General features: G+C 41.3%; 1 pseudogene; it reads left to right on the top strand.

The window, feature by feature from the left end:
- Positions 1-23,577, top strand: part of LOC109914420 — a 42,669-nt pseudogene that overhangs the window by 9,188 nt on the left and 9,904 nt on the right.

Here is a 23,577-nt window from a genome sequence, read left to right as displayed (position 1 = left end):
TAATCTCTTTAAAATCACTACGTCACTGTACTTTGTAGACTTCAGCCCTGTCAATATGGGAGTGAGCAACTTATTTGAAAATCAAGAAATAAATCAGTTATTTAAGGCACAGTCAGTGTTGTATGTTGAAAGGGTTAAGGAGGGAGGTGTGTGTGATTGGGGGTGTGGGTTTTGTAAGGGAGCAAGTTACTGAGGGAGAAGAGAGGGACCACTCTGCCATGGGATTCAAACCCAAAGATACAGGCCAAATCCTGGCAAATGGGATTAATTTAGGATATCTGGTCGGCATGGAATGTTTTGGAATGGACTTCCTACATTAAATTTACCCAAATAAACCTGGTCAGTCTAAAATGCAAACATTCTTTCTCCATTTCCTCTGTTCTATTTTCCAGGTGCCTTCCTTATTTCCTATATCGTCATGCTGGTATCTGCTGGGATGCCCCTGTTTTTCCTGGAATGCTCATTTGGACAGTTTGCCAGTTGTGGACTCGTTGCAGTGTGGAAAGCTGTGCCAATCCTACAAGGTTAATTTTTCTTCAGCAAACACAGTCTCGGCAACAGTTCATACAAACATACAATCAAGGAACAACAGTAGACTAGAGACAACAAGGTGCAGGGCTGGATGAACACAGCAGGCCAAGCAGCATCATAGGAGCAGAGAGGCTGACGTTTCGGGCCTAGACCCTTCATCAGAAAAGGGGGAGGAGAAGGGCGTTCTGAAATAAATAGGGAGAGAGTGGGAGGCGGATAGAAGATGGATAGAGGAGAGGATAGGTGGAGAGGAAACAAACAGGTCGAAGAGGCGGGGATGGAGCCAGTAAAGGTGAGTGTAGGTAGGGAGTTAGGAAGGGGATAGGTCAGTCCCACAACAGTAGACTACTTGGCTCTTCTCCATCATTCAATAAAGATCTTGGCTGATCCAATTTTAACCTGAACTCTACATTCTTAATGGAATGGCCCTTGAAATAATGGCTGCATTGGTGTTCATCTTCCAAGATTTGGTAAGGGTCTGGAATGGTTCCTACAGGTCAGAGGGTGACTAATGTAATTCTGCTATTTAGAAAGGGAGGTAGAGGGAAACAGGAAATCACAGAGTTTGGCTGTGGTTCTGGGGAAGATGCTTGAATCCATTATCAAGAATTTCATAGCAGACCATTTGGAAAACAATGGTAGAATCAGGTGTAGCAAGCAGTAAAGAAGGCAAACTGTATGTTGGCCATCATAGTGAGAGGATTCGAGAACATGAACAAGGTTGACTTGCTGCAATTGTACAGGGCATTGGTGAGGCCACACCTGGAATAGTGTGTGCAGTTTGGGTCTCCTTATTTGAAGAAGGAAGTTGTTGTTATAGAGGGAGGACAGTGAAGATTTATCAAATCGATTCCTGGGACAGCAGGACTGATGTATGAGGGCACGTTGAAATGGTTAGGATTTTATTCACTGGAGTTTAAATGAATGAGGAGGCAGGGGGGATCTCACAGAAACCTATGAAATTAAATCAGGACTCTACTGGTTAGATGTTCCCAAAGGTGGGGAGTCTAGGACCAATGACCATGGTTTAAGGATAAGGGGTAAACCATTTCAGGACTGAGATGAGGAAAAATTTCTTTATCCAGAGAGCAGTCTGCCTGTGGGATTATTTACCACAGCAAGTATTTGAGGCCAAAACATGATATGATTTCAAGGAGGAGGTAGATGTAGATCTTATGGCTAAACGGATTAAGAGAAATGGGGGAGGGTGGGATTAGGGTATTGAGCTCCATGTTCTACTATGATCACAATGAATGGTGGAGTAGGCTCGAGGGTCGAATGGCTTACTCCTGCTCCTGTCTTCCGTCCTCTATGCCTATTCCCGATAATCTTACATCCCCTTGGTAATCAAGAAACAATCTGTCTCTGCTTTCAAGATATTTGAAGATTCTGCACTCACTGCCTCTTGAGGAAGGACATTCCACAGACCCACCACCCTCTGACAGAAAAATGTTTTCCTCAGGTCTCTCTTCAATAGACAATCCCTTGTTTTTAAACTATGACCACAGTTATGGATTGTCCCGTAAGAGGATGCATTCTTTTGACATCTATTCCCTCAGAATCTTATATGTTTCAAATAAGTCACCTCTGAGTTTTCTAAACTCCAGAGGTTACAGGATTAGCCCATCTGGCCTTTCCTCATAAGACATACTGCTCATTCCATGTAGTAACCTAGTAAACATGTCCTGAACTTCTTCCAACACATTAACATCCTTCTGTAAGTATGGTGTCCAGTACTCCACATGGTACTCCAGATGCGGTCTCACCACTGCACACTGTAACTGAAGCATAACCTCCGTACTCTTGTATTCAATTCCTCTTTCAATAATACATAGCATTCTACGAGCTTTCCTGATTATTCGCTATACTTGCATACTAACCTTCTGTCATTCATGCACTAGGAGACCCATATTTCTCTGCATCTCAGAGTTCTACAATAACCATTTAGAAAATGTGCTTCCTTTTCTCTTTCTGCCAAAATAGGCAATTTTGCACTTTCCCACATTATACTCCATTTGCCAGATCTTTGTCCACTCACTATCTGTATTCCTTCTTGGCTCCTTATACCTCTTTCATAACTCATTTACCTACCTATTTTTGTGTCAACAGCAAATTTAGCTACCAGACCTTTGGTCCCTTCATCCAAATTTCAAAGTTTTGAGGCCCCAGCACCAACTCCTGTTCCACTTTATCCACAGCACATATTACTTTTTCAAATAACTTGAATAGATTAGTTAACCATGAATTCCCTTTTACACACCATGTTAACTCTGCCTGATTACCTTGACCTTATCCAACTGCCCTGATATAACATCTTTAATAACAGCTTCTAACAGTTTTTCCTATGATAGATGTTAAGCTAACTGGCCTATAGTTCCCTTCAAGTGAGCAATAGTGCTTAAATAATATTGATCTAGAATTTTCTGTAAAAATAATGATAAGGTGAATGTGCATGTGGATTATTCATGCGAATGTCATTCAGTAATTTGCAGCATGGAAAAGAAAATCCCCTGTCACAGACAAAATGAGACAGGTTTCCTTTTTTTCCCCATGATTACTATATTTCTATGCAAAAAGAGTGTACTCTCCTATCAACAGGTTGATTGTACCCATCAAAGCTTCCAGAAAAAAGTACTTGTTGTAACTTTTTACCAAAAGAAACATTATTTATCATCACACATTACCCCCACATATTTAAATTGTAATGACTCAATCATATCTCACATAGACAATCACAGATATAGAGATTAGATATACGTGACTATAAAAAATGCAATTACAATTTTATGACAGACCTTTGGTTTCTTAGATAAATTGATGTGTCTTGGAGCAGAGGATTCATAGTAAACTTATAGTTCTTGACATTACATCTTCAGGCAATTGATATTCAGGTCAATGTGAACTGGAACAGATTGGGGGAAGTCCTTCTCTTGGTTTCAGGCTATTGCCATTTAGTACCTTAGTTGCTTCAATGACTTAAATGTTCAATACCTTGCCTTCAATAACTTTCTGATGGAAATCTCTCTCTGCAGAACAGTTTCATGCTGAACTCATAAAGTTCGAAAGAAGACAACAGAAACGGCTTCCTTATTGTATAACTTGTACAAGTTTAAAGTGCTTTTTAAACATGGACGAAAAAGTGTGATGTTGTAAACTTATTCTGTGTTGGTGTAAGGGAAACCATTATAATACATGAAAGATCAATATGATCATTTACATTTGTCTAACATACATTGAGTTTTGATGTTTAATTTTCCCCAGTGGAAAAAAAATGGGCCAATCAGCTGGAATGCTAATGTTTTTTTGTTTGTGATCCATCTATAAATAGAAAAAGGTGTAAAGTCCTCCAGACTTTATTGAGTATTTTCTTTGAAACTCAGGACTGTCTAGAACTCAAAACGATACATGGGCACCATATTACAAATCGTCTGCAGCTCAGTAACAACAGCGCCATGGGTTTTGTGAAATTGCTGCATTTGCACGTTAAAATCAACACAGAAAATGAATTCCTCTTTCAAAGAGGACATTCATACGCTGCAAAGGAATGCCATTTTTCACAAATCAGATGGATTTTCATAACAATTGATGATAACTTCATGATCACCTTTACCAAGATTTGTGTTCAATTTTGGAATTTGATGAATTTAAATTCCATCAGCTACAATGACAGGATTTGAACCACATCCCACAAGCATTATGCTGTGAATATGGATTACTAGCTCGAAATCACTACCACAATGCCAACATCTCTCCTCACAGCTGTTTCTGTGCAAACTCTAGTGGCAGCATCCTTTTGAGGATTGATGATCTCCCTACCCTAAGGGTACAACTCAGTGAAGAGTGCGTGCCCACTTCTTTCAATTTACAATCAATTCCTTTGCAATAAGCTTATGCAGCCTCATATTTGCTTGAATACCTAATCAAGCAGGCCTTGTTCAGCAAAAGTGCATTTGTGGCCCTCTATCATTTTCAAGTATTGCCTAACCACTTTGAAGGCCTAAATTGTCTTTGAGTTGACTTTCTCCCTCACTTAATCACAATTAATTGAATTATCATTTTGTAACAAAATGATTATGAATCAACATGAATAGCAGGAGGATGGACAAAGGCTTCTGGCATTGAGTCTAGCATCTGACCAAATTGTAAATTGAGAGAAAATATTTTTCCTGCCACATCTGTCTCTCCACTGTCTGTATCTGTATTTGTAAAATGCTCAGCAGATCAAATTGTAAATAGTACAGCAGGGAAACTATGCTTATCCCCCATTTAATGAGGAAAATTTAATTGATACATTAAGAAATGAAGATTGGTGAAGTGCGATATCTTGAGGCAGATGTCACTAGTTGGATATTTCTCTTGAAAATCTCAGCTTTAAAATATTGACACAGTAAATTGTTGCCAGTGTGAGCCGATGATAGTGGAACAAGATCAATAGGGTATTTGAGACTTTGGAGAATGTTGTACCCAACAACATAGCTCCTTCATCAATAAGATTTAAGGAATGTGAACGAAACTAATAATGGGGTAGGAAATAGGATGAATCAGAATCACATTCAGTGCAAAAGTAGAAACAAAGCGAAGGAACTAAAGAGATAACAAGGTGTAGAGCTGGATGAACGCAGCAGGCCAAGCAGCATCGGAGGAGCAGGAAAGCTGACACTTCGGGTCTAGACCCTTCTTCTTTCAGGAAGGAAATGTGCCGTCCTTATCTGGTCTGGCCTGTGTGTGACTCAGGGCGTCCCCAACAACGTAGTTAATTCTTAGCTGCCCTCCAAAATGGTCCAGCAAGCCACTCAGTAGCAGAAATGACCTTAATCCTGTCGAGTGCATGCTGGGATAGGGAACAAATACTGGCCTAGCCAGTAACATCTGCATCCCATGGAAGTGTTAACATTAAGAAGACATTTTAATTCCATACCATACCATCTCAGCTGCAACACTGTTCAACTGGCTGCCTTATAGATGAATAACTCACTGTCATTCACCGTGCGAAGTTAGTCATCAGCAAAGCCCACTTAGGCTAGAGGTCAAAGGTTGCCACCATGTATAAATAGGATTCCATAAATGAAGTCAAATGATAATAAAAGCCAGGGATGGTAAGGAGTTTACTGGTCCTTTTGTAGCTTATTGCTTTAATATTGGTTGAAAAATTCTAACTTGAGGTTCCCTTTCTCTCCCCAATTAAAGGTGTGGGCAGCTCCATGGTCCTTGTGTCGACATTTGTGACAATTTACTACAACTGTGTCATCGGCTACAGTCTGTACTACCTGCTTGCTTCCTTCTAATCACAGCTGCCATGGGCAGACTGCTTCAGTTGGTGGGGAGCAGATGAAACATGCAGCAGGACTCGAAAAGGTAGCGTATCTTCCATTTTGTGAATTCTTGGGAGACAGGACTGTCCAGGGAAAAGCCTGGACGCATAAAGTTTAGAAGCATAGCATCCACAGTTACAAAGTAACCATTGTATGGCTGCTTAAGGTATCCATTAGGCTGACAGTGTATAGGCAAACTAACATTTACCCTTGCCCTGGTACAATTCCAGCAGAGATGGGTAGACAGTAGACTCACTGCCCATCCAACTTTGCATCTCACCCATCTGCCAGGGTGGCACTAAATTCTGGCCAAGCAAGGTACTTAATCTCAACTTTTCTGAAACACTGTTTGGGGCCCCAGTTGTAATTTTGTGCTCAGTGCTTTCAAAAGGATGCCAAGGCCTTGGAGAGGGTGTACAGCAGGTTTACCAGAGTCACGCCAGGGATGTGAGGCTTCAACAATTTGGAGCATGAATGAGAAAATGGAGATTCTATGCTAGTAACTAGTTGAGTGGAGGACTTCTCAATCTTCCTCTGAACAATGGGGAGAATGCCAACAATAACTTTTGTAGCCAGCTTCATTTGAAATGCAGAAGATTAATGTTGTGTGACACCCTTGCTACTGCTACCAGTCCAAATAATCTGATCTAACACAGTCTGTGCCAAAATGAACTTGCCAAATTTCCTGAGCTCAGATGGCAAGCAATCTCTTTTAAAAGGAAATAGATCTTTCAAACTGCCTGCCGTGTGGAGTTCCTTGAGTTTGCTTTGAGCTTCTTGCTACCTCCCTTAATAAATCGTTTGCAAGTGATATTGGCGTGGTAACAACAGGAAGAGATTTCAATGACAGTAACTGAGCTAAGCCAAGGCATAAAAAGACATTCAAAGGTGCAGGGTTCTCATACAAAGACAGAAAGTGCTGGAGAAACTCAACAAGTCTGGCAGCATCTGTGGAGAGAGAAGCAGAGTTACTGTTTCGAGTTCAGTGACTGTTTATTAGAATTGAGAAGCTGCTCAAAGTGAAGATTTCACATCCATGATGAAGAGGAGGAGGCTACTCCCAGCAAACTGGATATTTTGAAACTGATGCAAAGTGTCAGAAGAATCACAGATGTGAGTGGGAAGGGACTGGACAAGGGGAGAAAAGTCGAGTCAAGGTCATAAGAAATGAGTTCCCTGGGATAGGAAAAGACTGAAACAGTGAATCTGTTCTGACAGCCCTATTTATGGATTTTGGAGAGAAGGTGGAAGCAAGCTGTGTGGGTTTGGGGGATTATGAGCTGGGAGACTGTCTAGGCGACATCTCAAGATGGGATGAGGTTGGTGACAGTGGTTGACACGATCGCCTGATGTTCCATGGTGGGGTCACAGTCCACGGGTAGATGGGAGGAGGTATCTGAGAGCTGGGGTTCAGCCTCTGCAATGTACAGGTCAGTCCGCTGCACTACACCAGCACCACCCTTATCAGCTGGCTTGATGACAAAGTCAGCGCTGGATCTGAGAGTTTGCAGTGCAGGAAGTTCAGAAGGAGATCTGTTAGAATAGGTGAGGGGAGCAGCGACAGTAGGCTGACCAATGTCATTTTGACAGATCTCAAAGAACGGGTTGAGTGCAGTTAAAAGGGGTCCAGGTCGATGGAGAGTGTTGAAGGTGGGTGAAGGGATCTGGGGGATGGGGGAGGCAAAGGCGATGGAAGAAGAATTCAACCTGAAATTCGTTAACGTGGGGGGGAACAGAGGGATAACACTAAGACCTTTGCCAAGTACAGAACATTCAGCATCTGGGAGTGGAAGGTCAGAATGCATAGTAAATACTCAACAAGAGGTGAGGTTAGAGGAAAGGATGGAGTCAGAGGGATGGGGAGGGGAGTAACATTCCAGAGTGGTGTGGGTACCTCTGAGCTGTTGAAGCTTGAGCGCCTTAATATTTGAAAGGAAGAGAAAACAATTTTTTTTGTTATAACATTGAGTGTGCTGAAGAATAAAGTGTTAGTAAAGGGACAGGGCAACTCTGAGATAGCAAGAGGTGTTGCTGATGGAACGAGAGGTCAAGAGTATGTGTATGACGATGCATGGCACTGAGTGTGGATCTCAGGATATGGCGAGAACAGCTATCTGAGGAGCATTGAACATCATGGAGATACCTATGATCCTGGCTGGATTCAAAACACAAAGAATAAAGTTTCATTTGGAATCCATGTCGGGCAAATCTGAGCCAGACGCTGTCAGTGAGGAATGACATATGGCTGTGGAGGCCAGTTCTGACGTATACTTCATTAAACACCAGGAGGGAAAAAAAAGTAATAATGGTGAACAAAAAGAAAGGTTTAAACAGAAATCCTGTCAAAGAGGAGCAGACTTTTTTCAAGGTGGGCATACTTGGAAGAGATGTGACAGTGAATTAAAGGCTAAAAGAAACAACTGCAGATGCTGGAGACCCAATACAAAAACAGAAAGTGATGGAGTAGCTCAGCAGATCTGGCAAAAAAGCAGAGTTATTGTCTTGAGTCCTGTGTACCTTCGTCAGTTTTCTCATTGCAAACTTTTTGTCCTGTGTAACAAGCCTAACAGGGAAAAGGGCATGTCTGTACTTAATATTAACAGATGACATGAGGATGCAGATGTAAAGGGGAACAGCGGAGGGTGGTGAATCCTACTGATAATGATTGTAGTTCAGTTTGATTTAGCAGAGTTACACAAAATGATGACCGAAGACAAAGAATGAGGGGGAGAAATGTGTTTGAGTTATCGTTTTCCAGACCCTCTTGCATCTACATGATGGAAGGGAGAGGGGGGGCTGAGATTGCAGAGAGGAGAAACTATAGGCAGAAGGAGGAGGAAGAGGAGACAATCTGGGACAGGACATGGAAGAGTGCTTGAGTGCTATTTACATTACCGGTCATGGCGCTACGGGAAGGATGTGATTGCACAAGAAAGGGTACTGAGGAGATGTACAAGGATATTGACAGGAGCATAAAGGTTAAGCAATGAATAAGGATTGGATAGGCTGTCATCAATATAACAGAGAAGGCTAATGGGATATTTAAAATGTATGTGTGATGTATAAAACTGATGTGTAGCTGGAGTGAATAGAAAGCATCTACTTCCCTTAGTAGAGAGATCGATAACCATGTGATGTAGAAAAGAATAGAATAGCCTTTATTATCACATATGATCAATGACTTAAATGCAGGAGGAAGGTCCTCCTGTTCTCCGAGTTCTCACTGGGGGATGACTACTCTTTCCAAGTCTCAAAATAGGGTCACAGAGATCACAAAAGTTTGGAAACATTGCTTCATGCTATCCTCCTCATATCTCACAGTGCTCCCAAGCTTCTAAGATTCTAATATTAGTCAGGAGAGCATTGAAATAGTCGTACGCAGAGGTAACAAAGGTATGAAGGAGGGTTTCAGCAGTAGTTTTGCTGAGACAGGACTAAAATTAACTGATATTACAGAGGTGGAAAAAAGTGAGCTTAGGAATGAGTCTAGGGCTTATCTCAGGGTCAAAGAAGACACCAACATTACAAACAAACTTCGGAAGAAGAGTCACTGGACTCAAGACATTAACTCTGCTTTCTTCGCACAGATGCAGCCAGACCCTGAGTTTCTCCAGCACTTTCTGGTTTGTTACAAACAGACTTCTTCAACCTCAAACAGTTACCGGCGAGAGGGATGGAGTCCATGTCTTGCTAATGGAGCGGAGCCTGGAAAAAATGGTTATACTTCTCCTGTATTTAGTTGAAGGATATTTCTGTCCCTCTGGTACTGGATTTCAGGGGAGCAGGTGTTGAGCACTCAGCAACAAAAAAAAGGAGGATTTGGTAGAGATGGTGGTGAAATAGACCTGGGTGCTTTTGGTATACATGTGAAATCTAATGCTGTGCCTTTGGATGACATTGCTGGACAGTAGTGCAGAAGCGTTGGAAGGTATTTATGCTCTCAAAGAAGTCAAAGGTTGCACACAAACAGACAAAACATTATTTGTAAGAAAATATTTGATACTGTGACATTGTTACAAGGTGGAGTCAGAGTAGGACGCTCTAGCAGGAGCTCATCTGCTCCTCGTGTTCTTCTTCTTTTCTTCCTTCTCTTCCTTTTTCTTCCTCTTAGTGCTTTTCTTTCTTCCTCTCGCATGACCTCAGATGACTCCCAGCCCTCTGGCGCTGATTCCCAGCCTCCAGCAATGACTCCCAGCCTCCGATGAGCGACAATTCCCATTCTCCAGCAAGCGATGACTCCTGTCCTCCAACGGTAAAGCCCAGCCTCCAGCGGCAATTCCCAGCTTCCGGCAAGCGACAATTCCTGGGCCTCCAGTGATGACCTCTGGCCTGGCGCAGTGGCCTCCCGTAACCGCCTCTTGGTGTGGCGTGGTGACCTCCCAGCCTCCCACAGCAGCCTCCCAGCGTGGCATGGTGACGTCCCGGTCAGGCGCAGTGGCATCTTCCCACAGGGGCCTCCTGGTGTTGCATGATGATCTTCCGGCCTCCAGTAGCAGCCTCCCGGCATGGAGTGTCATTGGCATAATTTGGACCCAGGACCGGATACGGACTGGAAGCTTGGTGCCAGTGTGGCCTGCTGTACTGAAATTTTATTTCTGCAATGCATGCATGTTTTATTTCTCTATTGTCTAAGATCTAAAGAAGTTGTGCCTAGGTACTTTTGTACCTAAGTCAGTGCTGTAATTGGCAACTTATAAATTTTTCACTGTACCCATTGTGTATATGCGGAAATAACAGCTAATTCCAATTCTAATTCTAGTGAAGGAATCTGATCAGAGGGATTCAAGCATGGAGTTCTGGGAAAGATCAGCCTGGATTTGGGAGGACTTTGGAGAGAAACTATTCATGTTGCTCTCTGAAGTGCATTGTGATAGGATTCCCAATCATCACTAATTCTAAAACACATTCCCCATTCTCTAGATCCGCTCTGCAACCTCACTCTGGACGATGGATATTTTGAAATTGTTAATACAACGTGGCTGCAGGCGAACAATGAAACTTGTCCAAACAGATCAGAAATCTCGGTTCCTCACCAGGGTCCGAATGAGCAATACTGGGAGTAAGTACATTGCTGTAGAGAGCTGCACCTATAATCTGCACAGCTGGGCCAGTAGCTCCTCTTGGGACAGATGGTTGGTGAATATCCTGTTTAATGAGAGAGAAGCATCACAACAGGAGCCCTCTAGTTAATGTAATCTGGTGGATGAATGCAAATCAAATCAACTGATTTATCTTGGATAGTTTAGAGCCTTCTAAATGTCATTCCCATGGTATGCATTCAAGCAACTGGAGAATATTCCAGCACCTGATTGAAGACTTGTGATTTTTATGTGGTGGAGAATCTTTTGAGTTAAGAGGTGAGTCATTTACTACAGAATAACTGGCATTGTATTTGTTGTACCATTTTGGTTGGCCAAGTTTAGTTTCTGGTCAATAGTAGCCTCTAAGATATTAATGGTAGGTTATTGAATAATGAGAATACCATTGAACGTCAAGAAATGTACTTTCAGAAGGTACTCTCACATTTGAGATGCTCATTGCCTGCCACGTGTGTGACACAGATTTTACATATTACTTAGTATCCAAGCTAGTGAGTATGCTAAAGTCTTGCTGTGAGTGGCATTGAAATAATCAGCAATTAAGGAAATGCAAATAGGGCTAAGCAGTAGCCAAAACTTGTCTTTATATAGTACTTTTAGCACAATTAAATGCACCAAGTGGTGCTTCACAGAAGCATTGACAAACAGAAATTGACACTGAGCCACATAAGGAGACAAGGATTCCAGAGGGATGAATGAACAGAACTGGCCGTGAAATAAGATACAGATAACAGAGCTTGCAATCATCAGCAAATATCTCACATTATAATGGTGGGAAAGTCAATGTTAAATCATCCTTGGATACTATCTTAAGGGCCTCCTGCAATTCTTTAATTCAAGAGAAAAAAATAGCCAACCTGTCCCACTTTGCTGGTGCCATTCTTGTAAAACTTCTCTGCCCCCTCTCCAGTCCCCCTCATTTTCTTTTCTATCATAATATGGTGTCCAGAACTACATGTATTCTTCATGTATGAAACTAAGTGTTGACAGAAATTTAGCAAGATATAGCGACTTTTCAATCCTCTCGAAATAAAACCTATTAAACGGTTTGCTTCTTTTTAAGATTCTGCTAGCCTCTGTCAGAACTTTCAGAGATGAAGTCTTGACCAGATGCTTGACTACAAAATTAATAAGTATGATGTATGAACACACTGATGTGAGTCTGCCTCCATCAGGGTATTTTACCTGATGCGGCAATGATTATGTTATGCTCTGTAAAAAAGAAAGAAACTGGTGTTGGATAATGTGGTATTGAATGTTCCAATAGATGTTTATTCCAACTAACTATTATATACAAACATTACATTCCTAGGCACGTATGTGTCGGGGCCAGCATTAATCTGATGGGTTACAACAGAAAAACATGCTTCCAGTAGAGAGTTATGCTCCGAGTATGCTCCCAGTTCTGAGGAAGGTTCACTGGACCCGAAACGTTAACTCTGTTTTCTCCTTCACAGATGCTGCCAGACCTGCTGAGCTTTTCCAGCAACTTTGTTTTTGTTCCTGACTTACAGCATCCGTAGTTCTTTTGGTTTTTATGTTCCAAGCAAGCCCTGGCAAGGTGAGGAATGAGGCTTATGAACATAAAAATTAAGAGTAGAAGAAGACCCTTCTTCAAGACCCTTCAAGACTGCTCCATATTTCAATAATTATTGATTTAGTTGTATTTTGTATGCCACTGTCTCATCTGTCCCCAGTAACACTTGATTCTCCTGCATAATACAACATCTATCCACGGTCCCTCAGGGCTGATGCACCATTTGATAAGATTGTAGTTGATCACTTACACCCAATAATTTTCATCTTTTATTTATCAGGAAGCTATCAACGTCTACCATAAAAATATTCAAAGCCTTTGCTTTTAGCACTTTTTGAGGAAGGGCGTTTCATGACTGTCTGTGAAAAGAATTTCTCCTCATCTCTGTCTTAAATGCTAGCCCTTGTCACTCGTCAAATAATCTTCTTCAGTCCCAAACATTTCTATGTTCCCTTAGTTTAAGCTGTAAATAATTACCAACATATTTAATTCAGTTACAACATGCTGTAAATGCACTCACTATTTAATCTCTGTTCCTCTGCAGTCTATTGCTTTGATAGCAATCCTATCAATTTTCCATTCAAATAGAATCTAGCTTGTAAATGCTGCATAAGAAATGCAGGAAAATCTAACATGTTTCTTTCCATGTTCAGGTGGTTTATTTCACTGCATCATTCCCGAATTTGGTTCTAACCATACTCCTGATCCGAGGGGTTACCCTGGAGGGAGCCTCTGAAGGCATAGAATTCTACATTGGAAGCCAGTCGGACATCTCAAAACTGGCTGATGCTGAGGTGAACATTGCAAAATAATCAAATTCAACTACCTTTCTCAGTCAAACTGTTTTAACTTTGAGTTTCACATCTGTCTTTTAATTGCAATTTGTCAATCAATACTGCCATGTATGTTTGATCAATATGCATATATATATGACTCATTTTAGCATGATGGCAGCAGAATGTGAAAAAGTAACTATTGGCATGAGATCTGACAGTTAGTTGGTCTCTTTCACATTTTAGATACAAGCTTTTGTCTTATATCAAGGCTTTGGTGAGATTTTGTACCCCTGGTCTGAGTATGCTAGAGTGAAGTGGCCACCAATTGTATGAACTATCTGATTTTGTTGGTTTAAAAGTTAAATTTGCCATGCAACCCATGCCATAGGTACTGAACAGGTAATAATCTGAAAAAGAATACCTGCTTTAGCTTTTTGTTTTAACAAAAGTATAATGGTCACTAGGTGACACTGTGTACTCTGCATATAAAGAACTGAGACACTGCCCAGAAACATGTCTTGCAATGAAAGAACCAAAGATCATGGAATCCCTACAGTGTGGAAACAGGCCATTTGGCCCAACAAGTCCACACCGCCCCTCCGAAGAGCATCCCGCCCAGACCTGTTCCCCGAATTTCCCATGTCTAACCCACCTAACCTAAGCATCCCTGGGCACAATGGGTAATTTAGCATGGCCAATCCACGTACCCTGCACATCTTTGGACTGTGGGAAGAAACCGGAGCACCCGGAGGAAACCCATGCAGACACGGGGAGAATATGCAAACTCCATACAGACAGTCACCCGAGGCTTGAATCAAACCTGGGTCCCTGGCTCTTTGAGGCAGCAGTGCTAGCCACTGAGCCCCTGCGCTGGACACTAAAGGTAAAGTAGCCATGGTCCTTCCAGACCATAGGGCTGCTCTCTCATAAGTGAGACAGATGATTGGTGGTGGTTTAACCTAAGGGTCGCCACGCCTCAGGTCACCTTGGTGGGATTTTAGCAACAGGCAGTCGGATCGTAGAATCCCTACAATGTAGAAGGAGGACATTCGGCCCATTGAGTCCATGACAACCCTCCAAAGAACATCCCACCCAGACCCATCCCTCTACCCAATTCTTGTAACCCTGAATTTCCCATGCAGTTAATTTACCTAGCCTACACATCCCTGGACACTACGGACAATTTAGCATGGCCAATCCACCAAACCTGTGCATCTTTGGGCTGTGGGAGGAAACTGGACCACCCAAAGAAAACCCATGGAATCATGGGGAGAATGTGCAAAACTGCACACAGATAGTTGCCTGAGGGTGGAATCAAACCTGGCAGCTGTGCTAACCACTGAGCCACCATGCCACTCAGACAGTAGACAGGGGAGACAGAAAAATAATCCTATTATAGTGGAGATATTGACAAACCAGAGTGAATTTCAACAGTCATCTCATCCCATGTTCCTCACAGCTACTATAGTATGACTAACTGATTGATTGAATTCAAATCTCCCACTGTTAACACATTCTACCTTCTAATTTCCAGGTCTGGCAAGATGCTGCAACACAATTTTTTTATTCTATTGCAGTATCTTTTGGAGGCTTAACAACACTGGCATCCTACAACAAATTCCACAACAACTGCTACAGAGACACCACCATTGTCTGTGTTGTTAATTGTGCTACGAGTGTGTTCGCTGGATTTGCCATCTTCTCCATTCTTGGACACATGTCTCATGTACAAGACAAGCCTGTTTCAGAGGTTGCACAGTCAGGTATCTGGACTGAAAATTACCGCATCGTGCTCAAGTATTTCTATAGTGAAGAGATGAGACTGTCCTGTTCAATATTTGCAAGTATGTGTGTGGGCGGGACAAGAGAATTGCAATCTCTGAGACATGAGTAAAGATCTCTGAATTCCAAGCAATTTAAACTGTTACTGATGTTCAGTCACCATTATCTCGAGACTATAAGATTCTTAAGCAGGAGGTCACACTAGCTTCTTATGTCATTACTCCGCACACTCGCAGTATTAATGACAGTAAACTAACTTTGGATACTTTATGTGATAATCGTTTACTAAAGCTTTAAGCAGTAGCCCATATTCACAGTACCTGTTGATTCATGAGATCCCTTGTACAAGAGGTCATCACTGAATGGTTATTTCACCTTATGTTTTATCGTGCCAACCAAGTCATGCTTTCCTGGCTGCAGCAGTGACATCTTTGAGAGCTGTGATACATTCCTTTCTGATCCTGGTGCCTTTGCACATAAGGTAATGCCTCAAATCAGGTCATATATTTGGATTGTCAATAACATTGTGTCTAAACAAGATTACATGCAAGTGGTCATTTCCTGATCTTAGGGATAGGTCACTGGGTGCCAGAAATGGATGTGACAGTTTTATCTTGGTAAGGCAGGAAGAAAGCCACTCACACATGTCCACAGATCATTGTCTAGGAAAGTTTTGTACACAGGGAGTCTGGTGGTGCTCACCATTGGATTGATATGCTCTGATATGTCTCTATGTCTATGTGTGTGTCCCCAAGCCATTACAATTGCCTCAGTTCTTTTAAAAAGTCGTTTAACATGAGCCTCAGTGATGATGCTTTCAGTCAGAACTCACCTCCCTTCGTAACTCTCTGAGTAACTCGCTAAGATCCAGACAGTGACCCACATCTCAACTGGTTACATTTCACTCACAGTCAGGAAGCCAAGACATATTAAAAAGCCCTATGGCATGATAGAACTTTACACAAACTTCAAAATGCTTCAACAAGAATTACTTAACACAGGACTCATCAGTCCACTGTCACATTCCTGAGCCATCTGCTTTGTGATGTGGATATGGGAGGTTTAACAAATAGACCATTCCATACATAGCTGCAGTATTTACTGGCATATCCATTAAGGTGGCTGAGCACCTGGTAAACCTGTCAGCCGGATTGGTCACACTGTTGTGCCCACTGTTCTGATCTGAATGAGTGTAAGTGTTCATAATTTATGCTATGGTCCCAGCCACTGTGGCATCTTAGAAGCATTGGATCTCTTTCTCCTATTGCTGGTGTTAGCCTCAAGGCAAAGTAGGGACGGAGAGAGGTGAGGGTGGGTCTGCCCATAAGTCTTGTTTCAACACAGAAAAATCCCAATAAGTGGGCTACAGCTGACTTTGGCTGTTGTGCTGCACTCCAGTTCCAGGTAAGGAAAAGCAATGGAAATCCAGCTCCAGGTCCCTGCACACAAATGCTCTATCTCACTCTGAAGCTCAAAGATACAGGCTTGCATTTTTTAATTATCATTATTGGATTTTAAACTTTGTATTTAGTTTCACTTTCTGAAACTCTTACAGATTGATTGAAGTCACAACACAAGATTTGTACGTCCCAATTAAATAAATGCCCCTCACTTTACAGTTTATCCCTTTTAAGTTGCATTCATTTCTCTATTTCAATTGTATCTACTGTCTAGGTTTTGGTTTGGCCTTCATTGCCTACCCAGAGGCCCTTGCACAGTTGCCAAGGGCACATTTATGGTCCATTTTGTTTATCTTCATGCTGCTTACTCTGGGACTCGACAGTCAGTTTGCATCTGTAGGTAAGAGTGACATGATAAATTTCACGAATCACTTCCCACTTGTATATAAGGGGATCACGCCACTTGTGTTTTGTAGTATTGTTTGATTAGAAACACATGAACAGCAGAAATTTAGCCCCGGAACAACTCAAGTAAATCACACCCCTAAATTCATGTGCCTGGATAGCAAACATGACGCTTTTATTATGGGTAACTTCAATTATCTCAGCATCCACAGGTTAGCATGGATAGAATTCCACATTTATAGTACCTCTGTGTGAAAGCATAATTCCAGATTTCCCTCCGGAATAAATCAACTCCTATTTTAAAATTGCGACCCCGCATCGTTGATTCCCTCATCAAACGAAATAGTTTCACTGTTTGTCACCTCTCAAATTTTCTTAACATTTTAACTCGCTGAGTCAGATCACCCTCAATGTCCTATCCTTAACAAAGTACCAGATACAGAGGTAGAGACGCTAATGGCTGGGAACAAGATATGCTTGGTCAGGTTAATGAACTTCAGGTATTTTGCTCCAGTCCAACTTCAGGGGAAAGCCAAGGGACTGAGACAAGTATGACCAAGAAAACCACTAGTTATAGGAACTATCCAATTTTAATTTCCATTTGTTTCTTCAAATTAAACTGCAAGAAAACAACTAAAGGATACAGATTCAAGCTAATAATAATAATAATGAAGCAAAGAGTGATCAACATGGAATATATTTCTACATATAGTGAGGCAAAAGTCAAGAATTATTTAAGAGACAACAGAATAGCAGTACTGTGGAGCTCTCAGGATTGATGAATTAAGGTGAACTGAATGGCCTTTCTCATCATAGTATCCCTGCAGTGTGGAAGCAGGCCATTTGGCCCATTAGGTCCATACCACCCCTCCAGAGAACATTCCACACCCTCTACCCTATCTCTGTACACTGTGGACAATTTAGCATGACAAATCCACCTAACCTGTACATGTTTGGACTATAGCAGGAAACTGGGGCACCCAGAGGAAAATCATGCAGACATGGGGAAAATGTACAAACTCCACACACAGTCACCCAATGCTGGAATTGAACCTGGGTCCCTGGCATTTACGAAGCAACCGTGTTCACCGCTGAACCACTGTGCTATAAGCCAGTGCTATTGACAATAGAAGACATAGTGGGTTAAGGTTAAATTCTGGATCATTGTTTTCATGCCACCATTTAAAAGAAATTGCCCTCTCTGTGTGGTATTATTCCTCATTTGTACACACGATCATGATAGAGGTATCATTAACAATAGTGACCTCATGATGGCTGTGACTTTTCCATGGTCTTGGACCATTTCTGTAGTGCTGAGTTGTCCTGAACCATCAGAATGTTAGCATCAATCAGACAGCAAACGAAGTATCTAACAATGTAGGAACGTGCATTCAGGAATAGGGTTTCCATTGTATTACAACACCAACAGCAGAGGTTCAATTCCAGCTGAAATTATCATGGAGTTGGTCAAGAGCTTAGGTGTACCAGAGAAACAGACAAGTGCCATGGAGTTAGAAAAAATTAAATTGCAAATGAGACAACTGGAGTTAGAGAATGCAAGGATGGTGAGAGAGTTTGAATTATGGTTACAAGCAGAGGAAAGAAATAAAGAAAGGGAGAGAAGGTTCTTAGCTGAACAGAGAGAAAGAGAGAGTTTGAACTTCAGAAGTTGCAAATTGAACAGGAAAGTCAATTTAAAACGAGGGAGATGAAGGTGAAAGATAGGCTTAGTGAGGAGGAGAGTGATGATGAACAAGCTCATCATAGCCAAAGACATGGTAGGGATATATACAACAAAACATGACCAAAATTCCATGAAAATATGTAGAAGACTTTTTATTTAATTCATGAAACTGGCTAGGCAGATGAATTGGTCAGAGACTGTGTGGGTAATGTTAATTCAGACAAAGTTGGTAGGCAGAGCTAGTGAGATGTTTGCAGCGCTGTCAGATAAGGTGTCAAGAGATTATGAAGAAGTTAAACAAGCTATTTTGAGTGAACTGGTACCAGAAGTGTATAGACAATGGTTCAGAAACATAAAGAAGGAAGCAAGTCAGAGTTATGTCGAATTTGAAAGAATTAAACAAAGCAACTTCGATAGGTGGGTGAGAGCATTAAAGATAGAAAAGACATATAAGGATCTTAGAGAGAATATTCTGCTGGTGGAGTTTAAAAACTGACTTCCAGAGATGATAAGAACTCATACTGAGGAACAGAAAGTTACCAAAGTAAGAAGAGCCGCAGAGATGCCGGATGCATATGTATTAGTGCATAAATCGAAATTTAGCTTCTGACAGCAATTTTATTCCGTGAAGGATAGAAATTGGGAAAAAGGGAGATCCTTCAGTGAGAAACAAAACGTAGATCACACTGGGAATAGTCTACCACAGGTGGAAAAAGAAAAGAGGGTGAAAAGGAGGCAAGAGGCCTCAGGTGTTTTCATTGCCGTAAGGTGGGACACACAAAGTCACAGTTCCGGTAGTTTAAGAAAGGCACTGGGAAAAAGGTATTGGTAAAAGAGGCTACACCAGTGAGATTAGCTGTGGTAATGAAGGAAATCCGAAAAGGAGTCGAGGAGTTGCAGGAGAGTCTGCAGCCTTAACATGGGCTGGATAGTGAGACAGTGCCCAATCTTGACAAAGACTTCACCTCTGTGGGTAAGGTATACTCAAGAAGAACGGGGGAGAAGGTAAAGAAGTTATAATAGTGAGAGATATGGGACCTGGTCAATCTCTAATAGTAAGAGATGAAAGTACTTGCACTCCTTCTGAAATGCTACCTGAGAGAGTGGAAATCTGTGAAATAGATGGACAGAAATTTAGCATTCTCCTGTGTAAGATTGGGCTGAAAAGTCCAATCAAGACTGGGAAGTGACAGTGGGAGTGATTGAAAGAGTGTCTATTCTAGGAATACAGTTTGTTCTTGGAAATGACCTGGCAGGAGCAAAAGTGGGAGTGACACCTCTTGTAGTGGAGAAGCCGAGGGAAAACCAGGAAACTGAGGAGTGAAATGGAGAAAAAATACCCTGGAATTTTTCCAGACTCTGTGGTGGCAAGATCCTACAGACAAAGGTTAAAGCAAGAGGGGAAAACCAAAGAGAGAGATGAAGGAGTTGAGGTCCAGTTAGCTGACATCCTGTTTGATGAAATGGTAAAGGAAGAACCTAAGTAGGTAGAGGATCAGCCAGAGGTGTTTAGTTGTGGAAGATTACCGGAGTTACAACAAAAAGATGAGACAATAAAAGATCTATATTAAAATGCCTACTCAGGAAAGGAATCAGAACGTATTCCTGAGTGTTATTATCTCAAGGGTAGAATCCTTAGACGAAAATGGAGATCTTGGCAAGTTAGTGCAGAGGAGTAATGGATGGAAGTTCACCAGATTGTGTTGCCAATAACATACAGACAGGAAGTATCACGGATAGCACATGAATTACGAGTAGAAGATCATTTAGGAATGAGGAAGACTCAGGCTAAAATATAAAAGTGCTTCTATTGGCCTGGATTGCATAAGGATGTGGTTGAATTTTGCCGTACCTGCCATACATGTCAGATGGTAAGAAAGCCGCAGGCAGTAATAAAACCCGTACCTTTGATGCCAATTCCCACATTTGAAGAACTTTTCACGTGAGCTATGATTAATTGTGTAGGTATCCTCCCTCAAACCAAAAGTGGGAACCAGTATTTGCTAACCATAATGGATATGTCAACCAGATTTCCAGAGGCAATTCCATTACGGAATGTCAAGCCAAAAAGGGTTGCGGAAGAGTCACTTGCTTTCTTTAGCCAGTATGGCCTACCCAGGGAGATTCATTCAGACCAAGAGTCCAATTTTACTGCCAAACTATTTAAGGAGGTCATGGATAGTTTAGACATCAAACACTTTAAATTGAGTGCGTACAATCCTGAATCCCAGGGAACATTGGAAAGGTAGCATCAAATCCTAAAATCCATGCTGATGGGCTTATTACCAGGATTACCCAAACGATTGGTATAAAGGTATCCCATCTATATTGTTTGCCATTAGAGATGCCTGAAATGAATTGACTCAATTTACTCCATTTGAGTTGATATTCGAACACAAAGTAAGAGGGCATTTAAAATTAATTAAGGAAAAGTTGATAGGTCTCAAGTCAGAGATTTCACAGTTAGATTATGTATCTGAGGTGAGAAAACGATTAAACAGAGTTGGTGAATTAGCTAGACAACATCTGAAGATGGCACAGCTCTTGATGAAGCAAGAAGCAGATAAGAAATCGAAGATTTGAATGTTTGCCCGTGGGGATAAAGTATTGGTGCTGTTACCAGTGATAGGAGATCCCTTCAAAGCAAGGTTTAATGGTACCTATCAGATTGAGAAGAAGTTGAGTCAGGTGAATTATCTGGTAATGATGCCAGATAGGAAAAGCTTTATCAGGTATGTCATGTGAATATGTTGAAACCCTCCTATGACAGGGACAGGGAGCCGGAGAAACAGGAATTAGATCCTGACCCACAGAGTGAGGAATCAGAATTCAAATCTTTGGATTTTTATGTGCCTCAATGTAAATTAAAGAATGAGGCAGTCCTTGGAAAATGGGATCGGATAGTGACCTATCTGTCTCAGGTACAGAGAATTGAATTGAAAGGCTTGTTGCAGAAATATGAGAACGTATGTGGGAATAGAATGGGGAGGACTAATACAATAGTGCATGAAGTTGAAGTAGGGAATGTTGTTCCGGTAAAACAATATCCCTACAGGTTTAATCCTCTTAAAGTTGCACAGGTACAGAAGGAAGTGGAAGCGATGCTGCAAGAAGATGTAATTGAGCCGAGTCATTTGAATGGAGTTCACCGATTGTGTTGGTTCTGAAGCCTGATGGTACTCAATGGTTCTGTATGGATTATTGGAAGGTCAACTCTGTAATTAAATTGGACCCATACCCAATTCCAAGGCTGGAGGACAGCGTGGAAAAAGTTGGACAAGCCACTTATATCGCCAAGTTGGACTTACTCCATGCTTACTGGCAAGTGCCTTTGTCAGAGAGAGCTAAAGAAGTTTCTGCGTCTGTAACTCCAAATGGGCTGTATCAACTTAAAGTAATGCCCTTTGGTAGGAAGAAAGCATCCACCACATTTCAAAGATTTATGAACAGAATTGCGACAGGATTGACTAATTGCGCAGTCTATTTAGATGACGTCGTGATCTTTAGCCATTCATGGCAAGATCACATGCTGCTTTTGGCAGAGCTCTTTGAGAGACTACGGGAGGCAAAACTGGTTATAAGCATAGCAAAAAACTGAATTCACGAAGGCAAAAGTGACATTCTTGGGACTTCACATTGGACATGGAAGGATGACCCTGAGGAGCACAAAGATGAAGGCCATTGAGAAATTTCCAAGGCCATCCTCAAAGAAAGAGGTGCTTCGATTTTTGGGACTGAGCGAATTCTATTGGAGTTTGTGCCAAACTTTAGTAGCATGTGGTACTGCTGACAGATTTCTAAAGAACACAAAATTTCAGTGGACAGAACAATACCAGGAGGCATTTGAGAATTGAAAAGCCGTTTTAACCATCACACCAGTTTTAGATACACCAAATTTCTTGAAATTCTTTAAAGTCGCTATCAATGCCAGCAATATAAGGGTTGGAGATTGCTGATGCAGGAGGATGATGGCGGAATTGAAAAGCCAATTGGTTACTACTCAAAGAAACTCAATATTCATCAGAGAAAATACTCCACCACTGAAAAAGAATTATTGTGTTTGATATTGGCCTTACAACATTTAAGGTGTATACTGCCAACTATATTTTGGAGACGGTTGTGTATACAGACCACAACCCACCATTTTTTTGGAAAGATTTAAGGACAAAATATGAGACTATTTCATTGGAGTCTTATGTCACAGACTTATAATTTACAGATTGTACATGTTGCGGGTCGTAAAAATGTTGTCGCAGATGCGTTATTGCAGGTTTAAAGAACATATGTAGATAAGATAGAACCGGTACAGTCCAATGTTTTATATATATATATATATATATTTAGAATCAGTATGAAAGGTATAACCTTAGAGTACTGAACTATGTATTTCATGGTAATAGTGTTAAGATTTAGAAAAAAAATGCTGTCTTTTCATAATGATGGTTCATTTTTTTCTTAAGCGGGGAGTGCTACGAAGTTGGGTGGAAGATTCATGAATTGGAAGGCAGGAAGTTAGAATTTGTGGGTAAAAATGATCGTGGGCAAAAGAGTGTCATGGTCCCTTTAAGAGCTTGTGCTTTGTCTGTGCTTGGACGTTTATAAATGCCCGAATGGAAACATTTTGTATAGAATAGCCAAGCAGCATTTTTCCAAGACAACAAGTTTGAATTTGGCCAATTAGTTTAAACCAAGCACCTAGATACAGAAAGCCAATTGAATTGAAATCTGGTGGTGTTGACAACCTGAAACCTATCAAATTATAAGATTTGATTATGTCATTATGGGTATATAAGATAAGGGCAGTTGGAAAATTGGAGAGAGTCATCTGCCAATTGCTAGAGTTAGTACCATTTAGCTCTCAGAGAAAGCCCATCTAACTAATCAAAGGTAACACAGTATTTTAGCTCAAAGTTCTCATTGAAGAAATTATAGAGATAAAACATCCCTGAAATCAGAATTAGCAGAAGAAAGGTCTTTTGTAAAGAGAGTGGAGATGACAGAATATTCCAGAAGACAGTCTGTGTGAACTTGGAGAGATTAAGTTATAATTT

The sequence above is a fragment of the Rhincodon typus genome, chromosome 14, assembly GCF_021869965.1.
Source record: "Rhincodon typus isolate 14 chromosome 14, sRhiTyp1.1, whole genome shotgun sequence".
Taxonomy (NCBI): domain Eukaryota; kingdom Metazoa; phylum Chordata; class Chondrichthyes; order Orectolobiformes; family Rhincodontidae; genus Rhincodon; species Rhincodon typus.
The sequence above is the reverse complement of the archived record's forward strand: the minus strand, read 5'-3'. Positions and strand labels throughout refer to the sequence as shown.